The sequence below is a fragment of the Capricornis sumatraensis genome, chromosome 6, assembly GCF_032405125.1.
Source record: "Capricornis sumatraensis isolate serow.1 chromosome 6, serow.2, whole genome shotgun sequence".
Lineage (NCBI taxonomy): Eukaryota > Metazoa > Chordata > Mammalia > Artiodactyla > Bovidae > Capricornis > Capricornis sumatraensis.
Genome location: NC_091074.1, coordinates 86,678,933 through 86,686,996, shown reverse-complemented (window position 1 = coordinate 86,686,996; position 8,064 = coordinate 86,678,933). Strand labels below are relative to the sequence as shown.

Here is an 8,064-nt window from a genome sequence, read left to right as displayed (position 1 = left end):
TGCTAGCCATCTGTATGTCTTCTTTGGAGAAAGGTCTGTTTAGTTCTTTGGGGCCTGGTCTCTTTCTTCTGCCGTTTCACTACGCCCCATGCCAGTGTGTCACCTGTGTCCCACGAACTTGGCTCCATAGAATATCCAGCACCCCACCTACTGTCCACTCACTTATTTAAGACCAGCTGATCATCTTTGCTCAAGAGGTCTCCTAATAAGGCTTTTCAAATCCTGTCATTCCTTTTATACTTGCATTGTATAAAATGTAGCTTCTCATCAACTGGGGCTATTTTGTTACCTTGAAATGCTGTTCCTATTGGATGATATAAATGCTTACTTTTCTCCATAACTTTCACCCTAAGGAATTCTTCCCCGGTGGCTCAGACAGTTAAGCGTCTGTCTACAATGCAGGAGACCTGGGTTCGATCCCTGGGTCAGGAAGATCCCCTGGAGAAGGAAATGGCAATCCACTCCAGGACTATTGCCTGGAAAATCCCATGGACATAGGAGCCTGGTAGGCTACAGTCCATGGGGTCGCAAAGAGTCGGACACGACTGAGCAACTTCACTTCGCTTCACTTAAGTGGTTACAAGCATAAGGGGATTTTTCTAGAGTTTTCTTTTTTTTTTTTTTTATAAAATGGAAATTTAATCTGAACTTTTTATCTGATTTTGACCACTTCCAAAATTAGCATGCCATAATAACTGTTAAGACAGTCGACAGTCCTTTGACTAAAAATACAAGTTATTTATAAACCACTTAGTATTTACTTTTGTATATAATCCAAGAAAAACAAAATAGTAAATTATGGTTAAGATGTCTTAGGCAGCACTTGACTTCTGGGCTTCAGAAAGATGTGGAAACTTTTTCTGAAGAAACTTTTCTTTCTTTTGTGCTAAACTTATCTTCCTTGCTTTGATGCGAGCTTGTTTCTCAATTCTCAATCTGACAAAACGTTCCACGTAGGGCATTGCAAAGAATCGTTTTCTATTGTATCTTTTATTTAGGTACCAAGGTATAGGCCACTGCTTGAACTTGTGCCAGATGATTCTTCCAAAGATGTCTCTTCTCCAAGCACCGGGTCTAGGCTTTTCTTGACCAGTCTGAAGAAGTCTGAGAGCATCTTCCCTTTCCTGGACAACTTTATCTAATGCATCCATGGAATCTACAACCTTTTCTAAGCGCTCCGGGCTTGGCATTGGCAGCCTCTGCCGCTTAGCTTCCTGCTGTAGAGTTAGGAGCATGTTTCTTTCTTTCAGGAGAACATACCAAAGTTTATGTAAATCTTCATTACTTTTGTTCCTTAATTGCTGACAGGTCCACGAAGCTCCAGATTTCACCTTTTCTTCCCCCCAATTCTTTGGGTCATCAAAAAATTCTTCCAGTCCTCTCCTAGACAATGTGGTATGAAGTAATCTACACTGGTGAAAAGATGTGACATTTGGTGTATTCTTAGTCAACAGACTAAGAGAAAACCTGCAACTTATTTTCCAAGTGAAAGCGAAGTCGCTCAGTCCTGTCCGACTCTTTGCGACCCCATGGACTGTTGCCTATCAAGCTCCTCTGTCCACGGGATTTTCCAGGCAAGAGTGCTGGAGTGGATTTAGAGTTTTCTTTTTAAGAATGGTTATGAACTCATGAATTTTTGTAGACGTGATATGGTTCCACTGTAGTAAACATTGCCCCTTTGGATGTTAAAATCGTCTTAACTTTGATTACTTTTCAGATCATGTTTAGATGCAACCTCAGGTTTAAAAACGTCCTTGTTTCTAGAAGTCATAGGTGCACCTGTCTGGTTCTTTTCAGGGAGATGCTATGTAGAAGCCTTCCGAGCCCCGGTATAGCTGTGCTGTCTCTGCACTCCCTCCAGGCCAGGCCCTGTGCCCTGTGATACCCGAGACAGTCAGCACCTTCAAGAAGATTGGATGGCCCCAGGCAGCTCACCTGAGGAGCTGAGAGTCGAACTGTGAGAATGAAGCAGTCCAGGGACTGCTCCAAGTTCAAGCAAAAAATGCTCCAAAGCCAGAACAGAGCCGCAAAGCCCTGGCAGATTTGTAAGCAAGGAAGAGAGTAGAACAAAATGAGGCAGACGAGGGCCAGGCAACCTCCCGGGTTCCTCCACTGGCAGAACAGTGATGAACAGTTTCTCAGTACCTGCAATTCTCACTAGAGACGTTGGGAGTAGGATTTCTTTTTTTTTTTCTTTTCATAATTAAAATTTGTATTGAGTGAATGAGTGAAAGCTACCCAGAATGACAGGTTTTGATAACTGTTAAATCAGGTGGCAGCTGCTGCTGCTACTAAGTCACTTCAGTCGTGTCTGACTCTGTGCGACCCCATAGATGGCAGCCCACAAGGCTCCCCCATCCCTGGGATTCTCCAGGCAAGAACACTGGAGTGGGTAGCCATTTCCTTCTCCAATGAATGAAAGTGAAAAGTGAAAGTGAAGTCACTCAGTCGTGTCCGACTCTCAGCAACCCCATGGACTGCATTCAACAGGTGCCTCCATCCATGGGATTTTCCAGGCAAGAGTACTGGAGTGGGTTACCATTGCCTTCTCCATTAAATCAGGCTAATGAATGCTAATAAAGCAATTGGTAAGTAAGAAACTGAAGTTAACAGAAAAACTCAGAAACAGAGGTTTTCTTGCATATTTTTACATAGTTTTCTGTGTTTGTGATTGTTACACTACATATGTAGGACATTGTCCTTTCCTGCACAGTAGATTGAACAGACTTAAATACCAGTATTTCCCTGTGTTCCCAAATAATGCTGCAACTTCCAGATGTTCTACCAGCTGCTCTAAGAGCCCTGACACTATCTCAGGCTTCTGCCAAAATGTGAAATAACTGGGTAATGATGGATGAGGCTGAAAATATGAGCCCAAGGTGTGTTTTAAACATTTACTTTTAGAATTAGAGCAACTTTTAAGGGCCACTTATAACTTTGGGGGTACATCCTTAAATTTTTAAAGTTCAATATCACCCACATCCAAAGTAAGAGAAGCCCAAGTAAGACGGTAGGTGTTGCAAGAGGGAATCACAGGGCAGACACACAGAAACCATAATCACAGAAAACTAGTCAATCTGATCACACTAGGACCACAGCCTTGTCTGACTCAATGAAAATAACCCATGCCCTGTGGGGCCACCCAAGACAGGCGGGCATGGTGGAGAGGTCTGACAGAATGAGGTCAACTGGAGAAGGGAATGGCAAACCACTTCAGTATTCTTGCCTTGAGAACGCCATGAACAGTATGAAAAGGCAAAATGATAGGAAACTGAAAGAGGAACTCCCCAGGTCAGTAGGTGCCCAACATGCTACTGGAGATCAGTGGAGAAATAACTCCAGAAAGAATGAAGGGATGGAGCCAAAGCAAAAACAATACCCAGTTGTGGATGTGACTGGTGATAGAAGCAAGGTCCGATGCTGTAAAGAGCAATATTGCATAGGAACCTGGAATGTCAGGTCCATGAATCAAGGCAAATTGGAAGTGGTCAAACAGGAGATGGCAAGAGTGAATGTCGACATTCTAGGAATCAGCGAATTAAAATGGACTGAAATGGGTGAATTTAACTCAGATGACCATTATATCTACTACTGTGGGCAGGAATCCCTCAGAAGAAATGGAGTAGCCATCATGGTCAAGAGTCCAAAATGCAGTATTTGAATGCAATCTCAAAAACGACAGAATGATCTCTGTTCATTTCCAAGGCAAACCATTCAATATCACAGTAATCCAAGTCTATGCCCCAACCAGTAATGCTGAAGAAGCTGAAGTTGAATGGTTTTATGAAGACCTACAAGACCTTTTAGAACTAACACCCAAAAAAGATGTCCTTTTCATTATAGGGGACTGGAGCAAAAGGAGGAAGTCAAGAAACACCTGACCTAACAGGCAAATTTGGCCTTGGAATACGGAATGAAGCAGGGCAAAGACTAATCGAGTTTTGCCAAGAAAATGCACTGGTCATAGAAAACACCCTCTTTTAACAACACAAGAGAAGACTCTACACATTGGCATCACCAGATGGTCAACATCAAAATCAGACTGATTATATTCTTTGCAGCCAGAGATGGAGAAGCTCTATACAGTCAACAAAAACAAGACCAGGAGCTGACTGTGGCTTGGGTCATGAACTCCTTATTGCCAAATTCAGACTTAAATTGAAGAAAGTAGGGAAAACCACTAGACCATTCAGGTATGACCTAAATCAAATCTCTTATGATTATACAGTGGAAGTGAGAAATAGATTTAAGGGCCTAGATCTGATAGATAGAGTGCCTGATGAACTCTGGACGGAGGTTTGTGACATTGTACAGGAGACAGGGATCAAGACCATCCCCATGGAAAAGAAATGCAAAAAAGCAAAATGGCTGTCTGGGGAGGCCTTACAAATAGCTGTGAAAAGAAGAGAAGCAAAAATCAGAGGATAAAAGGAAAGCTATAAGCATCTGAATGCAGAGTTTCAAAGAATAGCAAGAAGAGATAAGAAAGCCTTCCTCAGTGATCAGTGCAAAGAAATAGAGGAAAACAACAGAATGGAAAGACTAGAGATCTCTTCAAGAAAATTAGAGATACCAAGGGAACATTTCATGCAAAGATGGGCTCAATAAAGGACAGAAATGGTATGGACCTAACAGAAGCAGAAGATATTAAGAAGAGGTGGCAAGAATACACAGAATAACTGTACAAAAAAGATCTTCACGACCAAGATAATCACGATGGTGTGATCACTCACCTAGAGCCAGACATCCTGGAATGTGAAGTCAAATGGGCCTTAGAAAACATCACTACGAACAAAGCTAGTGGAGGTGATGGAATTCCAGTTGAGCTAATTCAAATCCTAAAAAATGATGCTGTGAAAGTGCTGCACTCAGTATGCCAGCAAATTTGGAAAACTCAGCAGTGGCCACAGGACTGGAAAAGGTCAGTTTTCATACCAATCCCGAAGAAAGGCAATGCCAAAGAATGCTCAAACTACCACACAATTGCACTCATCTCACAAGCTAGTAAAGTAATGCTCAAAATTCTCCAAGTCAGGCTTCAGCAATATGTGAACCATGAACTTCCAGATGTTCAAGCTGATTTTAGAAAAGGCAGAGGACAACATCTGCTGGATCATCAGAAAAGCAAGAGAGTTCCAGGAAAACATCTATTTCTGCTTTATTGACTATGCCAAAGCCTTTGACTGTGTGGATCACAATACACTGTGGAAAATTCTGAAAGAGATGGGAATACCAGACCACCTGACCTGCCTCTTGAGAGACCTATATACAGGTCAGGAAGCAACAGTTAGAACTGGACATGGAACAACAGACTGGTTCCAAATAGGAAAAGGAGTACTGTGTATTGCCAATACAAGGAGTACTGTGTATTGTCAATACACAGGAAAAGGAGTACTTCAATACAAGGAAAAGGAGTACTGTGTATTGTCAATACAAGGAGTACTGTGTATTGTCAATACAAGGCTGTGTATTGTCACCCTGCTTATATAACTTATATGCAGAGTACATCATGAGAAATGCTGGGCTGGAAGAAGCACAAGCTGGAATCAAGATTGCCAGGAGAAATTTCAATCACCTCAGATATGCAGATGACACCACCCTTATGGCAGAAAGTGAAGAGGAACTAAAAAGCCTCTTGATGAAAGTGAAAGAGGAGAGTGAAAAAGTTGGCTTAAAGCTCGACATTCAGAAAACGAAGATCATGGCATCTGGTCCCATCACTTCATGGGAAATAGAAAGGAAAACAGTGGAAACAGTGTCTGACTTTATTTTTGGGGGCTCCAAAATCACTGCAGATGGTGATTGCAGCCATGAAATTAAAAGACGCTTACTCCTTGGAAGGAAAGTTATGACCAACCTAGATAGCATACTGAAAAGCAGAGACATTGCTTTTCCAACTAAGGTCTGTCTAGTCAAGGCTATGGTTTTTCCAGTGGTCATGTATGGATGTGAGAGTTGGACTGTGAAGAAAGCTGAGCGCCGAAGAATTTATGTTTTGAACTGTGGTGTTGGAGAAAACTCTTGAGAGTCCATTGGACTGCAAGGAGATCCAACCGAGCCATTCTGAAGGAGATCAGCCCTGGTTGTTCTTTGGAGGGAATGATGCTGAAGCTGAAACTCCAGTACTTTGGCCACCTCGTGCGAAGAGTTGACTCATTGGAAAAGGCTCTGATGCTGGGAGGGATTGGGGGCAAGAGGAGAAGGGGACAACAGAGGATGAGATGACAGGATGGGATCACTGACTCGATGGACGTGAGTCTGAGTGAACTCCGGGAGTTGGTGATAGACAGGGAGACCTGGCGTGCTGCTATTCATGGGGTGGCAAAGAGTCGGACACAACTGAGTGACTGAACTGAACTGAACTGACAATTACTTGGGGCATCTCTATTATTCTAAGTCACATAACTTGACCTAGAAATGACAAGTTTTACTGGTTTAAAGATATATTATGTAAAAGAAAACCCCTATTCCAAAAAAGTTAATCTTTTTAAGTAGCAGAATCTTTGCTGTTGTTAATAAGTCCATCCCAACTCTGCACATGAATAGTAAAATATGTTTGGAATCTGTATTTAACCACATGGGGTGGGGGGGAGGGCAGGAAATACATGGAGTAACGTAGTTTCAGAGATGTAAAAAATGCAAATTAGGGTTTCTGAGTTCTCTGGATGTCCAGTTGTTCGGACTGCATGCTTTCACTGCTGAGGATGCAGGTTCAATCCCTGATCAAGGAACTAAGTAAGAATCTGCAAAGCTGTGTGGCACAGCCAAATAAATATGAGTTTCTGGGGCAGGGAGCAGCCAGGCCAGGGGGAGGGGGTTGCACTGTATGTTCTGGTAACACCTGGCTGTCTGTTGGCCCCAGCCCCACAGATCTACTTCCTCAAAGGGGGATATGAGACCTTTTAACTGGAATATCCTGAGCATTGCATGGACATAATACTTATTTCACAAGACAAGGTTGAAGGTAAGAGAGCCCTCAATAGACAGAGTGGGAACCAGTGCTCACATCAGCTATTGGCCACCTGTTGAACAAGGCAGCCCTGTTACAGTCCTTCTGTTCCTCAACCTTGGAAATGCCTGCCATGCATCCAAGTGTGTTATCCTCACCAATCTGCATTTCACAGCCCCACTGAATGTCTCCTACAGATCTACGAGGCCTGCCCAGCCCATCTACACTACAAAAGGGTCCCTGCTGAAGACAGTCCCAAGTCTGACATTAGCTCCCACTTTCAAGAAGCCATAGGCTTCACGGAATGTCAGGGAAAGAAAGGAAAGGCCCTGGTCCACCGTGAAACTGGGCTCCTCCATTCACCCACCATCTGCAAGGTTAACCTCACAAAGACCAAGCAGTTCTGCCTGAAGGAGGCCTTCAATCCCATCAAGAAGAGGAGGAGTGACCTCCTCCTCTTCGGCCTCCCAGGCCAGCTCCTGCACTATGGCTCTGAGATCCTGCCTTCCGAGCCACCCCTCAGCTCCCTCCTGCGGAGGGCGGCAGTCGGTCCTTCATTCATGGCCGCCTCACCATCACTGAGCCCTGTCGTGCCGGGCTCCCGCTGCATGTGCCAGCTCCATGCTGGTACCAGTGCTGACCCTCCTCAGGGTCTCAGAGCTCAGCGGGAGCCCACAGCCACAGCACTGCCGTGCTAGGACTGGGTTGGGGCACCAGCCCAGCCAGGAACAACTGTGGTTTTGTTTTCTAAACTCACAGATATTTCAGACCCGTGCGACACTGAAAACCTCAGGTTTTCATGTCATACTATCCTCGTGGAAGAGTGAGTGGTCACCAGGCTTGCAAATGAGCTTTACTGACTTCAGGGATAGGTTCTCAGGACTGAAGGCAGGCCCAGCCATTATGAGAACACAGTGTATGTGGCTCCTGGGCCTCCAGACGTCCTGTCCTTAGGACTGCCCAGTTCTTGAACTTCAAAGTTCACTTCTTCATTGCCTTAAGCATAAAGCAATAAGTACCTGCAGGAACAGAGGGTGGGGAGCCAGGAGGGGAAAGCTGTTGTTAGACTAGAAGAAAAGGAAGCTATGAAGCCAATTCATTTTCCACCTTATTTA

General features: G+C 44.0%; 2 pseudogenes; one reads left to right on the top strand and one right to left on the bottom strand.

Moving 5' to 3' along the window:
• Positions 1 to 680: 680 nt before the first annotated feature.
• On the bottom strand, positions 681 to 6,382 carry LOC138080778 (large ribosomal subunit protein uL29m pseudogene; annotated as a pseudogene).
• Positions 6,383 to 6,774: 392 nt separating this feature from the next.
• On the top strand, positions 6,775 to 7,647 carry LOC138080776 (dual specificity protein phosphatase 5 pseudogene; annotated as a pseudogene).
• The last annotated feature ends 417 nt before the right edge of the window (positions 7,648 to 8,064 follow it).